Source organism: Crinia signifera, chromosome 3, assembly GCF_055691185.1.
Source record: "Crinia signifera chromosome 3, ASM5569118v1, whole genome shotgun sequence".
NCBI classification, from domain to species: Eukaryota; Metazoa; Chordata; class Amphibia; order Anura; family Myobatrachidae; genus Crinia; species Crinia signifera.
The window spans coordinates 6883796-6910235 of record NC_139219.1 but is presented as its reverse complement, the minus strand read 5'-3'; the positions used below and the strand labels follow the sequence as shown (position 1 = coordinate 6910235).

General features: G+C 46.4%; 1 long non-coding RNA gene across 1 annotated transcript in view; it reads right to left on the bottom strand.

The window, feature by feature from the left end:
• LOC146062443 (uncharacterized) overlaps positions 1-26440 on the bottom strand; it is a 64798-nt gene that overhangs the window by 37800 nt on the left and 558 nt on the right. Inside the window, exon 2 of the long non-coding RNA XR_014471320.1 lies at positions 16950-17053. This is a non-coding gene — a long non-coding RNA (uncharacterized LOC146062443). The remainder of the gene's footprint in view (positions 1-16949; positions 17054-26440) is intronic.

The window sequence follows — 26440 nt, the reverse complement described above, 5'->3', positions numbered from 1 at the left end:
GTATTTGCATACGGACCCCTTCCTTTTCACTTATCACCCATGCCCTTCACTTATGGGCACCCCTGGTCATAGGACTGGCCTGGCAAGTGGAAAGTTTTGTCCACTTCATCTGCCATTATTTAAAAAAGAAAATGATGGGCATCTGCAACCAGAGGTCAGAGGGGGTGTTTCTACGAGCAGCCTGGGATATGCCATGTACAAATAAAAGCAGACAACCTTAGCTTCAGTACTGTATATGTAGCACTTTATCTGATCACGTGGGCAGGAAAGCAATCACTACTAATAGGGATGTGCACTGGCCACTTTTAGTGATTCGTGAAATGTGTTTTGGATCTGTATCTCCGGCAGTGTTTTGGATCTGCATCTCCGGCAGTGTTTTGGATCTGTATCTCCGGAAGTGTTTTGGATCTGTATCTCCGGAAGTGTTTTGGATCTGTATCTCCGGCAGTGTTTTGGATCTGTATCTCCGGCAGTGTTTTGGATCTGTATCTCCGGCAGTGTTTTGGATCTGTATCTCCGGCAGTGTTTTGGATCTGTATCTCCGGCAGTGTTTTGGATCTGTATCTCCGGCAGTGTTTTGGATCTGTATCTCCGGCAGTGTTTTGGATCTGTATCTCCGGCAGTGTTTTGGATCTGTATCTCCGGCAGTGTTTTCGATCTGTATCTCCGGCAGTGTTTTGGATCTGTAGCCCTCCTACATTTTGACTGTCTGTAAATACCCTGTTTTGTTTCACTGTCTGCTATTGTAAAGCGCAACGGAATATGCTGCGCTATATAAGAAACTGTTAATAAATAAATAAATAAATCTGTATCTCCGGAAGTGTTTTGGATCTGTATCTCCGGCAGTGTTTTGGATCTGTCTCTCCGACAGTGTTTTGGATCTGTATCTCCGGCAGTGTTTTGGATCTGTATCCCCGGCAGTGTTTTGGATCTGTATCTGTTAGAAAATAACTCCCTTAAGTGTTTCATGTTTCTGATCTGTATTTAAAAAAAAAAAAATGTTTTGTTCTTGCTCCTACGCTATTATTAACCTCAATAACATTAATTTCCACTCATTTCCACTCTGTCCTGAATATCTCACACCTCACAATGTTGTTTTTAGGCCAAAAGGTAGTTGGCAGGTGACCTCTAAACGAGAAAAAACACATGTTCAGCTATGATGTGTCAGCATTTGCCAGGTTCTTAAGAGACCAATTTTTACTGTAGGACTTGCCGTGAAATGGGGTCCCTTGATTGATCCATTATTTATTTACTTGATTATTTGTATATTAAGATGAGTTAGTTTATTATGGGTGCTGAGCCCCCTGTTATTGTTATATATCTGAACATCAGCATAGATTGCATAGGATTGCTTGCAGCAGCTCATCATATGTGATCCATAGCCAAGCAAATGCAGGAGGAGGCGCATACCACCCCCTGCCAGCATATGCGGCCTGCACACTATCAGGAAACTGCATGACTGATCGCCAGTGCAATCCGTCCTGAATTAGCCCCTGAGGTAGATGTCTGGGGAATCCTTGCCTCTCTGCTGGGGTGTGATATTGTGAATAGCTGTTGCTGAAAGAACAATTCCTCACCAACAGAAATCTGATCAGCATGCGCCCCACACCGTTATCACCCTTACCACAAGAAGAGGAGAATTCCAATAGGAGAGAGGGTCATAGAGGCTGCTGGGGACAGATCCAAAGGTCATGCCCCTTTCTCATGCCATTGGCTATTGCGGCATCTCCCAAAAAAAACCTTGGTAAATTGTCCCATATAAAGGATCAACAGTGTCAAGGTTCGACAGACAATAGACACCAATAGATTGGATGGAAATGGTCAACACATAAGGGGAAATGTAATAGGATGAGAGATTCAGAAAGTGAGAGATTTGGTAAGAAATCTCCAGGTCTGTTTTTTTAAAGCGCCAATCATTTACACTGCAAATCCAGTGTGATTTTGCAGTGTAAATGATTGCCGCTTTAAAAAAAACCTGGAGATTTCTTACCAAATCTCTCACATTCTGAATCTCTCATCCTATTACATTTCACCCATGATGTCTTGAATGATTATGGGGGATTTTTCATTTTTCACATTTATTTTCTTTTAATTTTCAACTTCAAATTCAGATTTTGGTACTCTTTACCTAGAACGGCGCCCACGATTAGAATCGCGGGCGTCGGGGGTAAAATCGCGGTCATCGCGGGCATCGCGGGTAAATCGCGGGTACATCAAAATCGGGTGCCCGCGATGACCGCGATTTTCCCATAGGGAACAATGTTAAAAAGGCAGATTGACCGCGATTTTTATGTCAAATGCCTCAATGCCCGCGATTTCCACATAGGAGTCAATGTTAAATGGGCTACAGAGCCCAAATAGGCAGAATTAACCCTTAAATGTCCCCCCAAATTTTTTAACGCCACCCCACGATCCACGCCAACCCGAAGCGTGGCGAGCGCAGCGAGCCCGCGAGGGGCGGCGGTACGCGTCCTCCGACCTTTTCATGCCCTACTATCCACGTCGGCGTGGAGTTGAGAATAGAATAGTGTGGCGAGCGCAGCGAGCCACCGCGCCCGAAGCGTGGCGAGCGCAGCGAGCCCCGCGAGGGGACGCGGATACCTTCACAGGTAAACGCGTCCCCTCGCGGGCTTCACAGGTGTCCGCGTCGCCAAGGACACCTGTGAAGCCCGCGAGGGGACGCGTATAACTGTGAAGGTATCCGCGTCCCCTCGCGGGGCTCGCTGCGCTCGCCACGCTTCGGGCTCGGTGGCTCGCTGCGCTCGCCACACTATTCTATTCTCAACTCCACGCCGACGTGGATAGTAGGGCATGAAAAGGTCGGAGGACGCGTACCGCCGCCCCTCGCGGGCTCGCTGCGCTCGCCACGCTTCGGGTTGGCGTGGATCGTGGGGTGGCGTTAAAAAATTTGGGGGGACATTTAAGGGTTAATTCTGCCTATTTGGGCTCTGTAGCCCATTTAACATTGACTCCTATGTGGAAATCGCGGGCATTGAGGCATTTAACAGTAAAATCGTGTCCATCGGGCCTTTTAACATTGATTTCTATGGCAAATCGGGAGCATCGCGTCGCGGGCATCGCGGGTAAATTTATGGCGGCCGCGACGCGACCGACCCGATTTCCATGTTTAACATGGTTTTCAATGGGAAATCGCGGGCATCGCGTCGGTCGCGTCGCGGCCAGACATAAATGTACCCGCGATGCCCGCGATGGGCGCCGTGCTAGGTAAAGAGTACCCAGATTTTTTTTATGTACAGTAGCAAATGCTTTTCACAGATTATTTTGTCATTACAAATTTCAGAGGTGAGTGAAAGCAGCAGTAAATCAGGGCTGAAGCCGTGGATTCAATTCCAACCACAACTTTATCTGTGTGGAGTTTGTATGTTATATCTGTGTTTGTGTGGTTCACACACACAGGCACACACACACAGGAACACACACACCCCAAATTCAAACTGGTAGGTTGATTGACTTGCACATTTATACAGTATAACTGGCAAATGTGTACAAGTTTATTTTACGGTGAAGGAAGGTTTGCGGAAGGTTGCGCTAGATATTGGGGGAGATTTATCAAAATTTGGAGAGATATAAAGTACCGACCAATCAGCTTCTAACTTTCATTTTTCAAACTCAGTCTGTGCCGTGACAGAAGCTGACTGGTTGGTATTTTATCTCTCCCCTTTTTATCATTTTCCAACCTTTGATAAATCTTCATATTAATGAATATTATAATACATAGCAAATATTCATCATACAAAATGATATTTCGCCGCAGGTTATAAATACAATCAGGGCAGCAATGATGCGTGTTTTTAAGACAATATCAGGGATGTTCCGCTATCACGGAAACTCAGCTGCCCTTATCGGCATTCCCTGTTACAGCCTCTTCTATTACAATAATAAAAATCAACACTTCTGATCCCGGAATCAGGTAGCGGCATGAAAAACAACTAAATATAGCCGTGTTTTATGGTGGGTGTGTGTGATAACAAAGAAGTCCGGAGCCGGCTCCTGCTGGCGTAACACCATGAGACCCATCATTATTAGGTTATCATGCAGAGATGCCCAATTGCCTATATCAGGAGGACACTACTGTATATGATCTGCTCTAGACATTTATATCAGAGGCTATGTAATATGGTGCGGAGAAGTATAAATAAATGTTGCAAAATAAATACAATATATATAGAACATAATTATAAAATACAGTATATAAAATATATAGAATAACTATAAATACAATAAAATTTTTTATAAAACCACGGTGGAGGTGTATGGTCCGGGCATGTAGCAAACACTGGAATGGTCCGGACCACCCGAGGAGGCTGTAATGTGACCCAGGGACGTGCAGTCAGGGGACGCAGTGCCTCCTCTGTCATAATGATGAAAATAATAAAAAGAAGATATTTATATATCTTCTTTTATTATTTTCATCATTTCTACCTCTCCCGCTGCCTCCCACCCTCTTACTCTACTGCATGTGAGGGTGGGAGGCAGCGGGAGAGGTGCCTCCCGCTGTTAACATTAAAACTCCGGGCAGCGGGGGGTGGGTAGGGGTGGGCAGGGTGCAGCAATGGGCTAGAAAAGCCCATTGAAAATGAATGGGGAAGCGGCACTTATACTGGTGCCGCAATGACAGGGGCACCAGTATGAACGCACGCCCCCAGATGTGATTGGGCCAGCAGATCCAGTGCTGGATCCGCTGTCCAATCACACACATGCAGGGCCCACCTGGAGAGGATGCAGCAGTGTGGCCAGTGGGGAGTCCGGCGCCGCTGGGAGAAAGCCGCTGTCACCACCGTGGAGAGGACAGGTGAGTCCGCCGGGGGTGGGAGGGGGGAGGAGGGGGCGCATGTACCGGCGGCCGCTGCATACCATGTAGCACGGTGTCCGGTCAGTGCCTTCTTAGGCAATGACCTCACCGCGCGTCACTGGTAATGTCCCCTTCCCCATGTCCCTGGTGAAAGCTATCACAGGCAGCCCCCCGGACAGGAAACATTCCGGAATGCAGAGTTTAATGTCCGGTCCGGCATTCCGGAGTCTTGTCCGGGTCCGGTTTTTACTTAGTCCCAACTGTACTGTACTGTATGTCACTTACAGCGTTGTTCACCTGTCTTGCAGTTTTAGTCCGCTACAATATGCAAAGGCCAGGATCATAGGAGTTCCCTGAGAGCAAGGAGGAGTCAGCTGGAGCCAGGAGATGTACTCCATAAGCCAGCCAGTATTCAGTACGCGGGAGCTTGGCAAGCAGATAAGGAGATGGGCAGTAGGAGGCCAGTTCAGTACATGGAACTCTAACAATGAGGAGTAACCATGAACATAGTCAGAGATTACAGAGGTCGGGGTTGCGTGATCACTTCAGAGACGCCACACATGTCAATCACCTAGCACTGACTGCTAGGGGAAGTCTCACAGTAAGCACCAAAGTGCTGTGGGATACAGTATATAGTTGGTAACACGTGTGGATATTCACAAGCTGGGGGACAGGAATATACTTTAGTCTACACACAAAGCTCTGGAACCTTTGAGAGTAGAACCATTAGGAATTAGGTTCCAAAATTATCGCCGGAATGGATAGAAAAACATTACAGATAATCAGGAATCTTCCCTTACCGAAAGTATGGACGTAAATTTGACGCTGCTTGTATGCGGCATCGAACGTCCGTCCAACTCTGAATGGGGCCCTGGTCTCATCTAAATAAATGATTACACCACGCAGGTCCCAGGGAAAGACCCTCTGTAGAATTCTTTCTGATGACAATGCTAAAACAAACACGTTATTTTCCAAAGGTTTCAAATGAGTTAAAACCGGCAGTAATTGCAAAGTTTTATCTAAAATAAAAAAATATAAAAAAGAAAAACCCTCTTCCCAGTAAACATTTTTTTTCCAGGCCGCGGCGCTTTGAGCCAACCAATTTTTTGTCATTGAACGCGGAGAATAGTTTGCTCTGTGATAAGCAGAAAGAGCAGGCAAATTTAGACAGATCGTCCAAAACACAAAATGGCATTTGCCATCTGGTGCTGCGTATAAAAACAATGGGTGGGCCAACTCCATTCAGGACTTTGGCATCTAAAATTTACTTTTTTTTTAGTATCTTAAAAGAAACCTGTCGTTGCTCTGCCCGGGGCCACATTTACAAGTTCACATGACAAAAAGAGGCACTTACAGCAAACATACATGGCTGGAGCAGAGTGTATTCCGCCGTGGTGTCAGTGATTTGCTAAGAATGGCGCAGCTCTCCGGAGAGGTCTGCAGATTTGGCAAGTGAACGGAGACATGTGTGATTTTCTTTGCATCTGTGTTTAATTGCAAAGTGATTCCTCATTTAATTGCAAGATTTTCAGTTGTAATTAAAAACTTTTGTTTAATAATTATCATTAACAATGTAATTAACTTTAATTAACATTACAATGACAATCTCACCATAAAACAAAATAAACAATTTTGTGTAAAGCAGTTTACTTCTGTGTTTCCCATAGTTTTGTGAGAGCCTGGCACTGGCATTCTGTCTATGTATATAGTATATACTGTATACCGATAATGTAGTTACGGGATCCTGCATATAGGCATATACATATGGTGGATTTGGGTGCATTAAGGTGGATTTGCTACAATCTGCTGTTTGTTATTGTGGTTCAGCGGATTTGCATTAATAATAGTATATATTATAAAATAAATGCAGTTTTTATCTATTCAATAAATGCTATCGCGCCCCTGCGGCAGATTGCAGTCAGGGATATTGACAGTTCTGTTGGGCCCCAGTGAGATGAAAGGGAGTGGTCAACGGAGAGGGCATGGCCAGACCTCATCCTTTAAAAGGTGGGTACTGTTGTGTATTATCGTGGCTGGGGGGGTGATCGCATGGACTGTAGGAAGATGTGCTGATCGAGGGGGGTGGTCACAAAGTTGCTTCGTTGTGGCCCCAGCCCCGTATAATGAGGCCTTCCATAGAGGGGGGATAGGGCTATGATGATGTAATTTTGAGCAAATCGCGTCATTGGGTCGCCTCGGCCCGCCCACTTGTACTCTGTAAATGGACGGCCACTGGGCCATTGACTGTGCCGCACCCTCTCGGCCTGCAGGTACTTCTCTCTTGGGATGCCATTGTTGCTATTACCATCAATGGTTACCATAAATGGCAGTAGTGCAACTGGCCACTGATAGCGGCATACTATGCAATGGATGACCTTTAATGTTTTTACCTATCGATGGTCATCCATTTTCTTTGATTGATGGTACTGTGTAGGCCAATCAAAACATGGGAGCTGTCTGGGGTGGAGCTATGCTCCACGTCCCACCCCATAGGGAAAAAATAAATAAATATATTTGTTTATGCTTCACATTGATGGAGGGAAACCGCGTGGTTCTCCCCATCTACAGCAAAACTATTCTACATCGGCCATAAACCATCAGGGCACCCACCGGGACCCTCTAACAGCCTCAGGCCCAGGTAAAGAGCACCCCCCCCCTATTGGCTCCACTGTACGTGACACCAACAGCACATCAGCTAAGTGTTTCTTATCTCAAATTGGGTCAAAATTTACCCCCAAAAAACAACTTTACTTGAAAAGAAAATTCGCTTGACAAATTAAAAAAAAAAAAATTCTTCTGAACCAGAAATATGTGATCAACAAAACTGAAATTTCCAGTGTTTAGACATGTTCTTAGTAAGAAGATTATTTAAATAAAAAACACAATAATTAGCAGCAATATAACATGACTAACCATTTGGTACTTAATATGTACAATTAAATGCCACGGCGAGCATGATTTAAAAAATAATTTGCAAGGCTGCTTGGACTGAGGCTGAAGTAATTACAAAAGAACTTAATTATCAATGTACAAACTTGTAAAGAATAATAGAGGGTGGTTATGTTTTGCTGCACTCATATTTGCGAGCGTCTGAGTTGCATATTTATGCCTTAAGGGAAGCCCCCAAAATTAGGACTGGCGAGATTGTTTTTAATTTGTATATTAATGGATATTATCATATGTATAAGGAGCATCTCAGCATTTGATGAGGAATAATTACTAGAAACATTTCTGAATTTACATGTATCGGCGATGAAGAGATAGGTGGAAAGGTTCAGTTACGGAGACGCTGATTGATTTGAAATGAACGGTAGGATCTCCTGTCTTATAGTTCACTGCAGGACACTGCAGCGAGTCTCTCAAAGTCTGAACGTTCTGCTCAGTGCTGCATAGCGCTGTAAGGGAAATTGCTGCTCATACCCCTGTGCAGGGCCAAACTAGGTGCATGTAAGTAGTGCCACCACCCAGAGAGCAGGACTAAACTAGGTGTGCGCGAACAGTGCCACCACCCAGGGTGTAGGGCCATGCTAGGTGCGTGTGAGCAGTACCACCACAGAGAGCAGGGCCAAACTAGGTGTGTGCGAACAGTGCCACCACCCAGGATGCAGGGCCATGCTAGGTGGGTTCGAGCAGTGCCACTGCTGAGAGAGCAGGGCCAAACTAGGTGTGTGCGAGAAGTACCACCACCCAGGAAGCAGGGTGAAACTAGGTGTGTGCACGCAGTGCCACCACCCAGGGTGCAAGGCCATGCTAGGTGTGTGTGAGCAGTGCCACTGCCGATAGAGCAGGGCCAAACTAGGTGTGTGCGACTAGTGCCACCACCCACACAGCAGGAGCCAATGTTTAGGGGTGTGGACAGTTTACAGAGTGGGTGTGGACAGCCACCACATTGGTTTGCCTGGCCATCAAAAAGTGCCTGGGCTATCTATCTATCTATCTATCTATATATACACAGTATATATAGGTGTTGGGGACTACTGGTGGTTGGCTGTAGTGTGTTGATGCATAATAAATTAAATATTTTTTTGTCCTAAACAACATGGGGGCTCTTGTCTTGGTGACCCCATCCCCTGAATCCACCACTACATTGTTATTATTATATATTTTATATGGTGCCACAAGGGTTCCGCAGCACCTAAACATATTGTATAATTCAATTGCTCAGTTGGGACCTGATCCCTAGAGAAGGCAGTGGGGCCCACCAAGGGTTCCCGTATCCCTGTGGACTAGTTCAACACTAGTGCTGGCTTCTGCACTGTGACAGGAGCCAAGAGCTGCACATAATGTTACAGTGCAGCAATCGGCTCCTATTACTGAGGATGTCACCTGTCTGTGGCTGACATCCTCCCAAGTGGGTTTCTTTATACCAAAAAAATCTTCTGCCATCCTTCCCGGTAACTAGTAATTCTCCTGCCTGGAATCCCCAGACTTCTCTATTCCAGCCAATTTGTAGACCAGGTGGCCGCAGGATTTGCAAATTTGCTGATTAGCAACCCATGCTGAATTAGGCCTTATTCTGCTACGATGGCCGGAACTCGCCGTGTCTCACTTGTCAGGGCTATAAGGGGGCTGCGATTGCTCACACGCCTGAATAGAATGACCAGCTTTCGAATAGGAAAACCACTTTATAGTCAGCAACAAAAGGCAAAATAGATGTGACTTTCTAAACTACATAAGTGCTACATTTAGTTTCCAGCAAGGTCCTTTACAGTCCCAACATCTTCTCCTCTCAGTGGCAGGGCAGAGCGAAAGGACAATGGAAGACTGCCCATCGGATATCATGCGCTGAATCGGAATGACAGGATAAGACTTCAGGGGTTTGGGAAGTTGATGCTCTTACAGACGTTGCCCTGGGCCCATCCTTGGAGTGTCACTTACATTAGCTGTAAGGTAGTACGCTCCCCGCATATCTAGCGCAGGACAAGATGGCATGATCAGCTAATCCGCAGTGACAGGAGAGGGTGGCCGCAATGGGTTTATTTTGGAGGGAAGTTCAAGATTAAACCGCCGTTATTCTCCCCTGTAACACAGTTCACGGGTGTCGCAAGTATAAAGATTGTCAGAAAATGAATGTTCTAAGCTCTTGTCTCCCGGGGCCGCTGGCATGTGATGCCCAGCAGCCCTCAAAGTTATCTCTGTGCCCGTCTGTTCTAATACATATAACAACAGGAACGCCAAGAACTGCAGTCATTTTAAATACATATATATATCTTATAGATAGATAGATAGATAGAGAGAGAGATAGATAAATAGATAGATAGATAGTCATTAATCTCCAATGTGCAGACTGACAGGAAATACATCACATTTTTCAATATAGCATTCTTAAAATTAAACAATTTATTAAAATCAAATTAAATGTAGGGGTGTTGGGGTGGTAAGCGAGGGTGCGGCAGGAAGCGGAAGACATGCCTGCCTTTCCAGGGGGGCTGGGAGGGCCACATAAAGGGCCTGATTTAAGACTGTATATTTGCTGTCTAGCGAGCAGGTAACACCGTCCCGCCAAACACCCCCCCCCCCTGGTGCGGATCATGTGACCTCAGCCCTCTTGAAGCACGCCCATGAAATGCTGGCCTGTCCCTTGGGTCCGCCCCCTGCCCTCCTATCCTGGAGCGAACCCTCCCGACAAGTGTGAAACTCGCCAAAGGCGTTCGCTCCGGTGGATTTGCACATGCGCAAACTCCTAAAATCAGACAGGGGAGCGAATTTGGCCCGCACCAAGTGTGCCTAAATCGCCCACAAATTTCGTGAGCTTCCGAGTAGGAAAGTATGAATGTGAGTCTGGCCGGATCATTTCATGTTATGCTGGTAGTGGGGACATCAGGGAACAAAGAGCAGCAGTCTAGACAGTACAGCTGGGAGATAGACAGGTCTGGACTGGCCGTCTGGTGCTTCAGGCAAATAGCAGAAGGGCAGGGTGGCTCATGGGCCGGCATACAGAGAGCCGGGTCAGGGGCCAGGGCCCTAATCAGTCGCAGTCTGTCCCAGGAGTCACACATTGTGCAGGCCCCCCTGCCAACAGCGAAGAAAGGCGGCACTCAAGGTCTAAGGACCTTATTCTGGTTTATTCCCCAAACACCGTCTGCCGCCCCCACACGGCTGCTCCCCCTCGGCATGCAAATGCAGACAAAATCAATCGATGGTCGCCACCACTGAATGATTTTGCAAGATCTAAGACCCCTCTCTGGTGTCTTACATCTACAGGCGCCCTGTATGGGAAGCGGGCAGGCAACTGACGTCAGCTGCCTGCCCCCCATACTGTATGTGCATCACGGGTGCATTAGCATGCGAATGCCCAGCGGTTTCATGGAAATGGCCATGAAATTCTGGGCGTTCCCATGGGCGCCGCCCCACACCCCCTTCCCGCACTGCTAGGTGCGAACATGACGCCGAACAAGCAGTTTGCGTTGCCTGCTTGCACCGAGCACCTGCACATGTGCATAAAGTGCTCTCTGTCTAATACATATATATAGAACTAAACCTCCTACAGACTAGAATACAGTCACAGAAGTTTACAAACACAATGACAAATGGTTACAGTTGCCATAGCAAATATTGTCCCTCAATAATATGTTAATGGTAATCACTATATCTAAGTAACAATAAAATATGCTACTTTATCCTAGAGAATTCTTCATAAATTGCTCATTTCTAATGTATGTAAAAGTATTTGCATATCAATGCTGACGGCCTGCCAGTTTGAACGTATTAGTGACAGTTTTACACCTATCCTTAAATAGTAATAATACATAATTACATACCAACAAATAAAATGGCACAAGTCCTTCTACATTAAGGCAGCATTAATGGACTCAAGCTGGTGCTAGGGTGTTCAGTGCCCCCTGCAAACTATAAATGTGCACTCTCCCATACAGTGTGTGTCAATGGAAAGTAGTGTGGCCTTACAATGAGGGGGGCATGGCCAGAGCCAGATTAAGGTCTAAATGGGCCTGGAGCTGAAAATGATCAAGGGCCTATTATGCGCAATAATAGGGGTTGCGGCCAGCACCTAATAATGTGGGTGGCGTGACCAGTGTTCTGGTTGGTTGGTCTGCTCATGGGTGTGTCTGTATTTGTGTAAATACTTTCAACTAATTATATATGCCTGGAAAAGGCAGGGGGCTGGCATAGGAAAAATGCAGGGAGATATATTGGTGGGTGCCCTCCAAAGGTGCACCCGCAGGATGCCGATGTCCTAAGATACTTGTGGGGTGAGGCGGCACTCCAGTCATAAAAAAAAATACAGAAAGCCGAAACTTGGTTGACAACATTTGAGCACCTTTTATGTGTTCACCTAAGTTTACCACACCATATACCCCTTATACAAATCATGCAACACAATAGTAACCCCCTTATACTGTACTTGCCTCTTACACATTATGCCACATGGAATGAGCCAAAATTCACACCAACTGAGTCAAAATTCACATGCACACAGATTAAGGCAAAATTCACATTTTGCCACATGGATTGAGACAAAATACACACTATACCAGGCATGTCCAAACAGTGGCCCTCCAGCTGTTGTGAAACTACATTTCCCATCATGCCTTGACATAGTTTTAGCATTCCCTAATAGCAAAACTGTGGCAATTCATGATGAGACTTGTAGTTTCACAACAGCTGGAGGGCCATAGTTTGGACATGCCTGCAGTATACCAAACAGATTGAGCAATAATGCACAATATGCTTCATAAATAGGGGCATTGCGCGCCGAAGGCGCGCATTAAAAATGTACACCGAAATGCCCATTACATGACAAGCCTCACACCATAATCTCCATTACGTATTATGCCAAACACCATAATGCCTATTCAAAATTATGCTAAATAAGTGCTGCTTACCTACATGTTCATTGCTAGGGGTTCCATGCACATTGCCAGGGGTTCCATGCTCGTTGCTATGTGGGATTACATGCTCATTGCCAAGGGGAATAGATGCTCGCGGTAACTGGGGGACAGCTGCTGCCGGGCAGAAATGACAGCCATTGACAGCCGGGCAGATAGCAGGGGGCTACCCAACTGCATTCAGGGCACTGCATGCCCCGGCTATTTGAAATAATACCCCTTTCACACCAGAAAATGCAGGGACTTACCTTGCCCTGGAATATGGTCCCAGGATCATGCAGGGACTTTCCCGGACTGGCCCCTTTTACACCAGCCTAGTCCCTGCATTTTATGTTGTGAGGGGGAGAGAAAACCACCCCGCCCCCTTTTAAACAACCAGCTATATCTTCGGAACCAACTGACTATTTACATGTAGGCTTCGAATAATTTTGGTTCCGTGAAACTGGGCCATTTGGTTCCAGAGAAATCTGTCCTCAAACAACATGAACAGCCATGAAACTACATTTCAGAAATTAAGAAAATTGGTTTACCTGCAATATTTCTAGAATCAATGAACCCATATGGACCAGGTATCAGATTGAAGGCCCAGCGATTTGGGTTCGACTGAGATCAACCTCGAGCTTCTGTGATGGCGGAGGGGGAACTGGCAGCTGTTGGAACCGGGTGGAGGTCGGAGTTAGCGGCTCCCATGTTATCCTATGGGGAAAACGTTCCAGGTTTGCCTGGCAGTATCTCAGGTTCCCGGGGGGGGGGGGGGGGGGGGCTAGCGACTCGTGGCTGGGCCCTCAGCTACAAAATGGGCCTATTTGGAGAGTGGGCCTGGAGCTATAGCTCCATCAGGTCCATTGTTAATCCGGCCCTGGGCATGGCCACACAATTGTGAGACTAACCTCCGTTGGTAACATTTTCTCACACAATAGTACCCCTATTTCAAATCCAAATCATTGGTGGATCCAGGGTGAGGGCAATTGGTATTGATTCCGCCCCCCCCCCCCTCAGTACTGTGCAGATGTGACCACTATGCCCTGCTGTCTGTATTGTCATTTTAACAGGATCAAAGATGTTATATTGATTATGCTGTGTTTAAGTCCCAAGCTGCTGATAAACCTGGGTGCTCTTAGACCTCTGTGAGTTTCAGGATTAATTGTTAAACCACCCTCACACCCCCCCCCCCCCCCCCCAAAAAAAAAATCTACATCTTCCCGTTTTAAATTATGCCACACAGTAGCACAACCTTATTCACATTACACCGCTTGTAGTGAGGACCCAGTTCAAGGAGAAAAAAACCTGTATATTTCAAGTGGACAGTCTAGAACCTGATGCCTAGACTAGGGAGTGGGTCCACTGGGGTTTTCCTCTGTACCCCTATGGGCCTGTTTGGCTACGCCCCCTTCTATACCATTCACCTCCCTACAATGTTCTGCTGCCCCTGCTTTTCCTTTATGCTGCTGCATAGTATGACTTCTCCAGTCCTGAGAGGTCCTCCTCCTCTCCGGCTAGGGTTTGCCCGATTGCTGTAGCCGTGGGAGCCATTGGTGACGCACCCCATCTTCCCCTGCGCACACATGTACAGTACAAGGAGAGACAAACCTTAGAGGAACAATACATAGATTTGCGGTACATGATGAGGGGATTAGAACGTTTGTCTTTGTCTCTGAACTACAAACTACGCTATTTTACATACAATAGAAACAGCAACAGCGACGCCTGCGGGTTTACATCTTACACGTGCTCCAAGGTCTTATATCAAAATCACTTCGCATTCAATGTGGTCCAGCTTTAGAGCCTTGGAATATCGTATGTTTGCAGATGAATCCTTGCAACTTTTGGAAGAATTTCTGGAAGACTTTGTTAGGCGCAACCTTGGTTTCTACAAGAAACTGTTCCGCTCAGACCTTGTCATGTCAGTGCTCGAATGAATAACAGAAAGATTATGTGCCTGGTGCTACAAGCAGTGACCCTGGCGCATGAGGACCTGTTTTGAATACGTCTGTCATTTCCCTCAGACCTCTGGCCTGTCATTGTTTAACACCAGCTTTAAGGATCATAAATTATCTACTTTGTAGATCTACATCTGCTGTAGAGGCTGGATCCATTCTGCTGCAATATGTTAGCGGTGGGTAAAAGGTATAATGTTACCTCTGCTGTAATAGCAGATTATTTTTATATCTGATTATAGGGCTTGGTACAGTTTTGCTAGACAAAACCATGCTGCGCTGCAGGTGAGGCAGATGTAACATGTGCAGAGAGAGTTAGATTTGGGTGAGTTATATTGAGTAATTACTGGCTGCTTTATTCTTACACTGCAATTTGTACATTTCAGTTTGAACACACCCGACCCAAATCTAACTCTTTCTGCACGTATTACATCTGCCTCACCTGCAGTGCAGCACGGTTTTGCCCATTTGCCAATAAAGCTGAATCATAATACACTATTTGTACACTCTGCCCTGTATTAGTGCCGATTCCTCTCCCGGCTGTAGCTGTCCGTCACGTCAGAGCCCTACGAGGAGCAGAGCAGCTTTGTCCATGTCTTTTTAATAATCAGGTGATTAATAACTTAGTGATAGAGGGATAATGAGGTCTCTATGTAAATAAAGGATTCTCTCCAGGTGTCTGTTTGTGTCAGGTATTTTTATGTAGGACAACAGATCCCAGCTGGCCTTGGATGCCGTGGCGTCAATATGCTCTGGGCTAAACTGATTGTTGGCTAAGGGGATTTACACGTGTGCGGTCATGTCTGAATCAGGCGCTTAGTTCCGTTTGTGCAGTGGGAGTTGTGACAGCATTATTCCCTTTGTGCCAATATCGTATTATTCACACAAAACGTGTTCAACCCAACTCATGACGTTATTATACCTTACAGCCTCCAGGAAGGGGATGGAGATGACTTAGATTATTCAATGCCTTGTACAGGGAACCCTACCAGCAGCGCTGCATCATTGACTATTGAGGACATCACTATTACACAATGACACAACATTTACATCCACCTAGATCCCGCATCAGCCAGCTGCACCCAGACGATGGCTGTGAATAAACGTACCGCTAGGGGTACCCGTCCCATGAAATACGCCCGTGAGTTAGGCTAACAAAAATAAATTGTCATTCCGGGAAAAAGCGGAGCATGGCGGTAACATCCGCCCAGGAAATAGTTAAGAATCAGACAATAAGAGCGGAGTGTTTCCATTAATATAGAAAATTCTTTGTTCGCACAATACCCACTCGGAGACACATCATCATGTCAGCGGACTGGGAACCCAATAATGTGCATCCACGTATCCCTTTTTCTGCTGTGAATAGATGAGTCTTACTTCAACGACAAATGTATTTATGTTCCACATTAAACAATATATTTAATGCTATTGACTTTAAAGTGTACCTGCTTTTCAGTCTTCCCAGCTGAAGCACTGGAGCAATTAAATAAGGATAATTGGTTGTTATGTGGACTGTAAGGGTGGGGTCACGTGGTAGCGGTGGCGGGCGGGCAGACAGAGGCAGCATAAGGAAGATCAGTGACTAATTACTAGGGGAAACTGTGTATTTGTCTGAAGATATAATATAGAGCTTGGCCACCAACTCATAAGCAGAACTGGCCCTGACCAATATGGTGCCCTAGGCAAGGTTTTGTCTGGTGAGCCCTGCCTCCTCCTACACCCTAGCTCCAGTCCACATAAGTGTCTCTCCAGCTCCAGCCCAAACAAATATCTCTACAGCTCCAGCCCACACAAGTTTCTGTCCATCTCCAGCCGACACAAGTGTCTCTCCAGCTCCAGCCCACACAAGTGTCTCTCCAGCTCCAGTCCACACATATGTCTCTCCAGCTCCAGTCCACACATATGTCTCTCCAGCTCCAGTCCACACAAGTGTCTCTCCAGCCACAGCCCACACAAGCGTTTCTCCAGCTTCAGTCTGCACAGGTGTCTCTCTAGCTCCAGCCCACACTAGCGTCTTTAGCTCCAGTCCACATAAGTGTCTCTCCAGCTCCAGCCCAAACAAATATCTCTACAGTTCCAGCCCACACAAGTGTCTGTCCATCTCCAGCCGACACAAGTGTCTCTCCAGCTCCCGCCCACACATATGTCTCTCCAGCTCCAGTCCACACAAGTGTCTCTCCAGCTCCAGCCCACACAAGAGTCTCTCCAGCTCCAGCCCACACAAGTGTCTCTCCAGCCTCAGCTCCAGTTAAAATAGTGCACACTAACATACATAATTTCAACCAACATCAATGACTCCCTGTAGACTTTCTCCCTAGTCCACACAAGTGACTCTCCAGCCAACACACTTACCTTCTTTGATGTCTTCTGGCTGTTAGCCCTGTCTTCTGGCGGTCAACTGCTGCGGATCTTCTGCTCTGCCAGTCTCAGTGATGCTGCATGACATCACGCACACTCTGCCGCAATGACAAAAAAAACCCTTACTTACTGGCCACCCTCAATGCAAGAAAGTCGCAGCACATCTGCTACAGTTGATACATCTGGCCTTATGTATTGCCATTCAGTGGACCCAGGTCAGGCCCTGTGCGCTCCTGATGTATATTTCTAATAGTTCATCAAAATGATGGAATAACCCAACAATAATATCAGCGCACAGCTGGCAGCTGTGCTTGCCCAAACGGTGCTGGGGTGGTAAGTGTTTATGGGCGGATGTTTCTTTGAACTGTCCCAAATATGTGTAAGGTAAATCAGGACGCCAGGAAGACCCATTAAGGATGAAGCTTATTTTGGTGAGTGTCCCCCTTTTATAATGATTAATTCTTACGCATTCTATGCCATTAAAATCACCAACACCACTTCCGTTTCTTCACATTTCTTCCACGGCAAATGAAGCTTGGTCCCATTTGGTATACATGTTATTCTTTATGTGATTTGTTTTTCTACTCTCTGTTTAGACACAAATATTGAGAAGCCACAAAGAGTGAAGGGCCCTTAACTTTACTGAACACGTCTAAACCTTGTGGAAAAAAAAAATCTCAATAATGCGGCGGCGGGGGGAGCGCAAAATATATTATTTACCCCAAGGTTGCTGCTCTAAGACTTCTGACGAATAATTCCTCATCGAGTTAGACATCCAAGGACACTTAAATCTAGACAGTCAACATAATTAATCAACATGACTCAACCCTGGGTTCTGCATATGCCAAAGACTGTATTTGCTGTTCTCACGTCTTAATGTGCTACTAACTTAGTAACAGACGTGTAACACAGCCACCAATATGGCTGCTCGGAAAAGCTTTGCCTCCAAAAACCAACATGACAGATGTGTGTGTGGTCACAGGTAGCCCTTTGTATATTGGGAATTCATTAATCACAAAAAATGTTCTCATATCGTGTTCATGGAGTACTAGTATAATTTCCCCCCAGGCCGGCTGAGTGTACCATTGTGTGTGAAGGCTCTATTATAATTTATTTATTAACAGTTTCTGGTACTCTTTACCTAGAACGGCGCCCAAGATTTTGATCTTGGGCATCGCAAGGTAAAAAATCGCGTCGGTCGCGAGGGGCGGCGGTACGTGTCCTCCGACTTTTTCATACCCCCACTATCCACGTCGGCGTGGAGTTGAGAATAGAAAGTGTGGCGAGCGCAGCGAGCCACCGAGCCCGAAGCGTGGCGAGCGCAGCGTGCCCCGCGAGATGACGCGGATACCTTCACAGGTATCCGCATCCCCTCGCGGGCTCCACAGGTGTCCGCGTCCCCTCGCGGGGCTCACTATGCTTCGGGCTCAGTGGCTCGGTTTTCTTCCAAATCCAGGACCCTACCTGCCCTAAAACCTGGTCAGGATCCAACTGAGCTATCACATTTGGATTACATTCCATTTTGAGCAAGGGTGTCCGACAGACAAACAAACAGATTGAATGTATATATACGTTTATGTATAAGATATATGGTGGTGGCCCCGAAAGTGGTGGAATTATTTAGTGTTATCCATGCTAGTATTTTAGGTAGGATAATAAAGGCAATGCGTACAAAGTGTGCTCTAGATCCATCAACGCCATGTAGGAACCTATGAACAACAGGTCCTGACAAAAGGGCAGATGGCCCTCCCTGGTCCCATCTCACTCTGTATGGGTGGCCTAACGCTCTGTGCGCCCATTCGCTCACCTATGTCCACAGTTCCGCTCTAGTGATCCCATTTATTTACAAACTCGTAAATGTAACACATGAAATAAAGTTTGCAAACCAAACTTTCCTGAGCAAACACAAAATTCTAGAACGACAGTCCAGTGAGTTGTAGCTTTAACAAAAACGGAGAGTGATAAAGTAGGGAGATAAAGTAGCGGGCAATCAGCTCTTAACTGGCATGTGACAGGCTGGGGTGTATTTACTAAGATGGGAATTCTGTTGAGGATAGGAAGATAGGATAGCAACGTCCAATCTTCAAGAGAACTCCCATCCTAGTAAATAAATCCGTGTTTAGAAAAATGACCATTAGGAGCTGGTCAATTTTGACTTTATCTCCATCCACTGTATCTCTCTCGAAGGCTTAGTACATAGGGGTCATTCGGAAAGTGCTATGGGCATGACCCAATTATCACGTGAGTAGATGGAGAAATGCACGTGGCGTGGTCCTGATTAGTCTTCTGTGCGTAGAGGGAGGTCCCGGCATTCATCAACACATATATTTGGGACTAGGTAAAAACCGGACAATACCCCGGACTGCCGGACCGGACATCAAATCTGCAGTCCGGAGCTTGTAGTGTCCGGTCCGGGGGGTGTCCCATCCTGGGGGGTGTCTTGTCCGGGGGATGCCTGTGATAGCTTTCCACCGGGGAAGGGGAGATTACAGCCTCCCCGTGTGGTCCAGCCCGTTCCATTTTTTGTTACATGCCCGGACCATACAGGGAGGCTTTATTCTACCCCTCCTCCTCTCCCTGGTGACAGCTGTCACGTGATGTCCCCCTGGACAGGACACCGCAGGACCGGACGCTACAAGCTCCGGAATGCAGAGTTCGATGTCCGGTCTGGCAGTCCAGGGTCTTGTCCTGGTCCAGTTTTTACCCATACCCCATTTATGTATTACCTATTATTGCATGCAGGGGGATGCAGTACACATCCCACGGCGTGTTAGAGAGGGGATTTGCACGGCGATCACATGTAGCCTAGCGAGCAGGACTGAATCGGTCCCAATGTGAGATTATACTAATTATATATTAATCATGCTACGTTGTCTGGGCTGGCTGGAAGCCCCTAGGAATCCAATGATACTGGACCTGGAGCGGTGCAGGCAGTTACTATCCTCTCTGTTCTTGGAATAAACACTATTAAACACTATCACCAAACATCTTCACCTGAAAAGTTTAGAGAAAGCTCAGCGGCGAGAGGGGTGAACCACTGACACATATTACTGTATCTATTAAAATATAATCAAGTTAGAAATGCAGCAATAATGTAATTCTACGCTACAGTACATTGTCCCCAATTAGTTATGATATGTCCGTTCTTCGCTCCCATTATCATTTCTCTGAAGCCGAGCTGTTGAGTGAGGATCGCACTTTCCCATCCGCCGCCTTCCTCCTGATGACGTAGCAGAACTTACATTCTGGTAGTAAAACAAAAAAGTTCTATGCAACAAAAACAAGACATAAGTGACCGGTAAGTTGCAGGTTCCCTTTGTAACTGCAGATCCGCACCAAGGTGCTGACACAGATTAACCCCTATTGGCATAAAACGCAAATAACTATAAGCTGATCCATCTGGAAGAGACGGAGATAAGAGGTGTCCTGTGTTAATAAACAGGCTTCCTCTACACCTCAGCAGCGCTTTCCTATTCTAAACAAGCTTCCTTTAATGTCTCTGAACTGTTTTTCCATTAACTCAACCATCATGCCTTATGAGGGGGGGGGGGGGGGGGGGGGGTAGGGGGGGTGTCTAGCTGGATGCAGTATTTCAAAATAAAGCAGGACACCTGCCCTGGAAAAAGACAGCAGAGCACAGCGCAATTACCACTTCCTTCAGCGGCCGTTGTTTAACTTATAGATTTACTTTTATTTATTTACTAAGTTTCCTATATAGTGCAGCAGATTCCGGTGCACTTTACAACCGGAAACAGTGATAAAACTAACTGAGGAGTTACAGCTGGTGAAAGCGGTAGGAGGGCCCTGCTCGCAAGCTTACAGTATGTTGTTGATTTATTGACGTGAAAATGCTGGAGATTAAACTAAATTAAAGAAATATAAAATGAAAAGCATTGTTAAAGAAGGAGGCATTCATTTGGCTCCGCTCCATTGACCCCCCCCCCCCCCCCCCCTCACCCTACATGCATATATGGGTATCACATCCCCTAATTGCGGTCCTGATTAACAAGCATTTATACAGTGCCGGCATACTCAGGAGCCATATTTGAAAAATGACTGTTCGGAGCTGGTTGGTTGGCACTTTGGGCCCATAAGCCAGCTTCCTATCAATCAACCTATCAATGGCCAACGATAAAAAAAGTAGCAGGAATTTATAGCAGGATGGTCTCATACATGCGTACTATGTTCCGTACACATGGTCGCCCACCCACCTCAGGTCTCAATTATCTCCCCTTTATCTCCATCCATTTTATCTCCCTCAAGGGCTTTGTACTTATGGGAATTGGTGTATTTATAATGAATGTAGTGTACACATGAACCCCCAGGACCAGGGCTGCCGACAGGGGGGTGCTGTGGGTACAGCTGTCCTGGGCTCCGGCCTCTGGAGGAGCCCGGGCAGCTGCCCACAGTGACACCCCCACCCCCACACACCGCCTCCCCCACCCGGCGCCCCCCAGCCATACATGCACTATACACAGTACAGCCTGCAGAGCGCCGAGCCTAGGAAACAGAGGGGCTCGGCGCTCTGCAGGCTGCACTGTGCACTGAAGTGTGTGCTCCTAAGGAGACGTGGGATGTCGCAGCTAGGTAAGTAAGTGTGAATGAGGGTCAGTTCCGGGGAGGGGGGTGCGGCTGGCCCCAAAATTACTAGTGGTGGCCCTGCCCAGGGCCCACACTAGTTTTAGTGATTAAACAGGTTATTAACACCCTGACAAAGCACTAAGAGGGCCCTGGACGCAGGCTTGCCATCTGATTTCAGTAAAGAATAGGTTGTTTGTTTATGATTTTAATTAAAACATCTTTCAGCTTCATTTACTGACATGAATGTGCGCGCCCCCCTGCAACTTTTTCTTTGTCATTTTTTTTTTATCTCATCACCTTCCAAGATTTCCAGTCAAGTCTTTATATCATCAGTCATAAGCTCCTTTCACACGCAGCTGGTCAGTGATAAAAAAGAGACTCTCTGCCGGGGGAAGCCGCTGGAGCACCGACCACACGGGGATATGGTCGCTTAGTGACCATTTCCCCAGCGATTATGTCTGAAATCGCCCCGTGTGTATGGGGTTAAAGCTTTTTATTTTGTAAAACCCCTCGGTGTGAAAAAAAATTTCTACTGCACCAAAGCTGACACAAATAAAGCGTCAGTAAAATAAGCTTACAAATACGAATACATTGCTGAAAGGCCCAAGGAAATTAAAAGGCAGAGTCGGGCCAATGAAGACGGGATCATAGATCAAGCGACAATCTAAATTCACACAAAGTGAGCAACACCTAATTTAGGGCCCTATTCAGACACGTTTCCTCTGTGCGGGTGCACGCGAGGGATGTGTAAGAGTACTCACAGCGTACCGCGTGGATCCGGGTGGCGTGCGTTTGGTGTTAACCTGCTCCTTAGGCAGTGAATATAAGCAGCTTAGCGAGCAGGTCTGAATCGAGTCCTCAGCCCTGAACAGAAATATATTTCTTAGAACCATTAAAAAAAAAGGCAGAAGTTTGTGTATTGTTAAACGATTTGTATTAATATATCATTGACGCAGCTTTGTCGTTGCGATATAATCTCTGAAAACATTTGTAACACGATTTTGCAACCGGAGCGCTGAGCGTTCGTTTATTTCGTATCCGGCTGTTGGGTGGCGCCGATGTCACGTCATGCTACACCGGCTGGAAGGGCTTGTTGGTTTTTGCTGAATGAAGCCCCCTCGGATGCCAGGGCTTTGAGATTCAGCAGAAATGTAGATAGTTTTGTTAACACTTGAAGGAGACGTAAAGGATTAGAGGTGGAAGACGGTGCTGGGAAGTAACGCAGAGAGGAAATCGTAGTAAACACATCTCCGAGCCGGCCAGTCATCTGCTAACAAGCTGTAAAGATTTCCAGTGACAAGTTGTCACATTAGTTTAGTGAGACCGAAGCAGCACTTATCCCCTTTCCTGTGTTTAATCTCTCCCAGCGCCTCACAGGAACATGCTACTGTGCTTAATAGGATTAGGTTAGTTCACTTTCTCTCTCTCCTTTTTGCTGTTTATACAAATCTATTTCCATCAATTGAAGCTCCTTAGACACCCCCTATCCCCGTCTCTTGCTGTCTCACCAACCACCTCATTGAGATCAAGCTCCGCAGCCTGCACTTTACTTTACTTAATTAGTTTCCAGACAATCCCTGTCCTGCATCTATTCCACGTGTTTGTGTTTTGTAGAGGAGAATCATAGGTTGCGGGCTGGGTGATAATAAGGCTGCCGGAGGGGGGTAATAGTATTGTGCATTGCTGCTTTGTGACCGGGAAAGGATATGATTTGCAATGAAGAACGACCACTACAGAATGCGCATTTTCATATACAGGATATACACGCTATCAGCTGCGGCATAGCGTATGTGTGAGATAATGGGCCTAATTCACGTTTGTACGCAAATGCGATCGCATCGTGATTTCAATCATCCCTGATGGGGTTCCTGGGGGGGTGGAGACCCCCTCCAGGGAACCCAAGCCTAGGTTGATCCCCGGCACCCCTGGGTGGTGAGTGCCGGGCTGATTTGAAAGTGTAGAATAAAATAAACAATTCACAACAAGTCTTACCCACATGCAGGGACTTAGAGAACCACAAGTCCCAGGGGCATTAATGGGCTACTACAGGACCAATACACAAATAACACACACACACACAAATAAAATATAACTTATAAACAACACCCATATATACTCACCTATCTTGACACATAGGTTCGGTCCACTTGTCCTGTAGAAATCCGAATAATTACCTGTGTAAAAAATTATACTTACCACCTCTGGTGTAGATCAGTCCTCTTCAGTCCAAAGTAGACAATCCAGGGGTTTAAAAACAACAAACAGCAAAACCCTGAACCAAACGGACCGAGGAGCGGCTTGTTTACACAAGCCGCTCCTCCCCGAAAATGAGGGAAATCATCACTGGCTCTTCCCTCAGCCTATGAGAAGCAAGCTCCAGGGGAGCACTGCACCTCCTGGGATGTGTGCTCCTCCATAGACACGCATGTTATGTATTTAACATGGGCGTCTATGGCCAGTTCCCACCATAGACGCCAATGTTAAAGTCTAATGGTGTGTATGCAAGGTTCAATTGAGTGACATTTTCGATTCGATTTAGTCTATATAGTCTAAATCGAATTGAAAATGACAGAATCGAACAGTGTTAGCTGCATAAGATGCAGATTCAACCCCGATGCATGGCCCTGTGGCAGGCAAGTACATTTCTGCTTCGATCTGCTAGATCGAACGCAATTTCATGCTGCTCAATGCAGCACCACCCCTCCCTCCCCCGGCACTCCATCCTCCCTCCTTCCCTCCTGGCCGATGCTGGGTCTCAGCTGCCGTCGATATCGAATCCATATCGACGGCCACCAGGTTGGACCATGTGTACACAGCATATGGTGATAACTGGCAATGCAGGCTGACTGCAAATTCAATTGACTTTGAGGAAGGGGGGGGGGGGTAGGCACTCCCCCAGGGACCCGGCCAGGGCTGACATAGAAGCACAGAAACATAGAATTTTAAAGCAGATAAGAACCACTTGGCCCATCTACTCTGCCCCTTTTTAACATGACAACCAGAGTTGTCATGCTTTGGCCGGCGGAACTTGTATAAAAAGTTTCCTCTGGCCGTGGCATTACACTGCTGTCTGGTGCTGGTTATAAAAACACTTTTTGTCCCCCGTGTTTTTGTAACCTGGACCGGCCCAAGACCCACCATTTTTTTTTAGTCTTTGGAAAAACATTTATACTTATGCAATTTTTTTAAATTATTTATTACATTTTTTCTAAAAAAATTTTGCACAGGGAGGCATCGTACGGATCTGACTGATCCGTGCAATGCTTCAGGCTTGTCCGAATTTGGCTGCCGGGATACTCATCAGCCAAATACCAATGACTTCACCATTGGATGATACGAATCCTGAGAATTTGGCATCTTAGTAATTTGCAGAATTTGTCGTATTTTTAGGCCAATCACGGCCAATCCCAATCGTACCCATTCGTACCACGAATCAGTCGTGATCGGCAAACTCAGTCTCTTTCAGCCATATACCTGGCTGTTCCAATATGCGTATTTATGATGGGTGCACTGGGGTCCACCGGGACCAACACAACACATACCACGAACCCATTTTCTTCAATACTTACCCTCCGGAGTCCCATGTCAGCAGAAGCAATGATGAAAACATCACCAGATAAAGGGTGTGATGGACATTTTCCCGGCGTTTCATGCACACTCAGTAAGAAAATCACTGGGTAAATGGCCACGTATCATTTTCCTGGAGACCACCGCATGCGCTGTAGACTCTGGAAATGCGATAGGGTCCCCTAGTGCCCAGGTTAGAAGAGGTGGCACAGGTGGAGTCTGCACACGGGCCTGCCTGTGGTACTACCGTGTTTTCCAGGTTGATTTGCGCAAACTCTGCCGGCTTTTGTGTTTCGTAAATGACCGAGATGCATTTTACGGCCAAGACAGCTAACTTGAATGATAGTAAATTGACTTATATATGTGTCCCTGTACCCCAAAACCATTCCACCTCTTGTATGTCCCCTCACCCTGACACCCCTCAGCTGTACATTGTGGAGGCCATTCTGATTGATTCGCAAATCTGCAAAAGTCACAGCTTTGCGAGTCAATTAATAAGGTATTTTAAACCCAGGAGTTGTTCTTCCCCTTTAAGTTAAAATGTTATATTGGGGTGCAAACATGTGCAGGGCACATGGTCAAATCTATAAAATTACAGATAAAAAAAAAAAATATATATATATATATATATATATAATTACGACAATTCTTAGTACCTTGGCGCACATAATAATGGGATGTAGTTGTATCATTGTCTTCCAAAACACTGTCCCTCCAGGCTCCCCCCCCCCCTTAATTTGCGCACCAGTGGGCCTAATTCAGACCTGACTGCTAATCTGAGAAGGTGCAGATGACTGTGAGTAGAAAGCTGCCGCCCAGACAGAAAGAGAAAATGCTCAACGCAGGTCTGCGAGTGAATTGCGAAACAATTGCAGACCTCTATCCACCCGCAGATCCATCCGCAATTCCAGAACCTTTGAAAGATTTTTGCCGTCTGTGCAAATGTGAGTAAGTCTGAACCTTGCACAACTCTGCGACAGAGACCGACTGATCGAGGCCGACGCTGACGTTCTTTAAAACGCTTTGGTGCGCAGGCATTTTTCAAGAAAATGGTCGGTTGCCACCAGTATGTTTATTCTTAGCATATGGTTACATACTGGAAAGAGTTACTTCCCGTTGTATAGGCCACTATATCGCTTATTATCCCGCAAGGCTCATGTCATGAGAAAAGAGAGGAGAGCAGGGGCCCAGCAAACCCAAGTTTAAAGGTGCGTTCTCACTGGCGTTTTTGCCCATTAGCGATGTTATGAAAATCGCTGACCAATACATACTGAGCGATTTTCACCCAGCCAAACGATTTCACGGAGAGCAAACCACTTTTCATTGGATGAGACTAT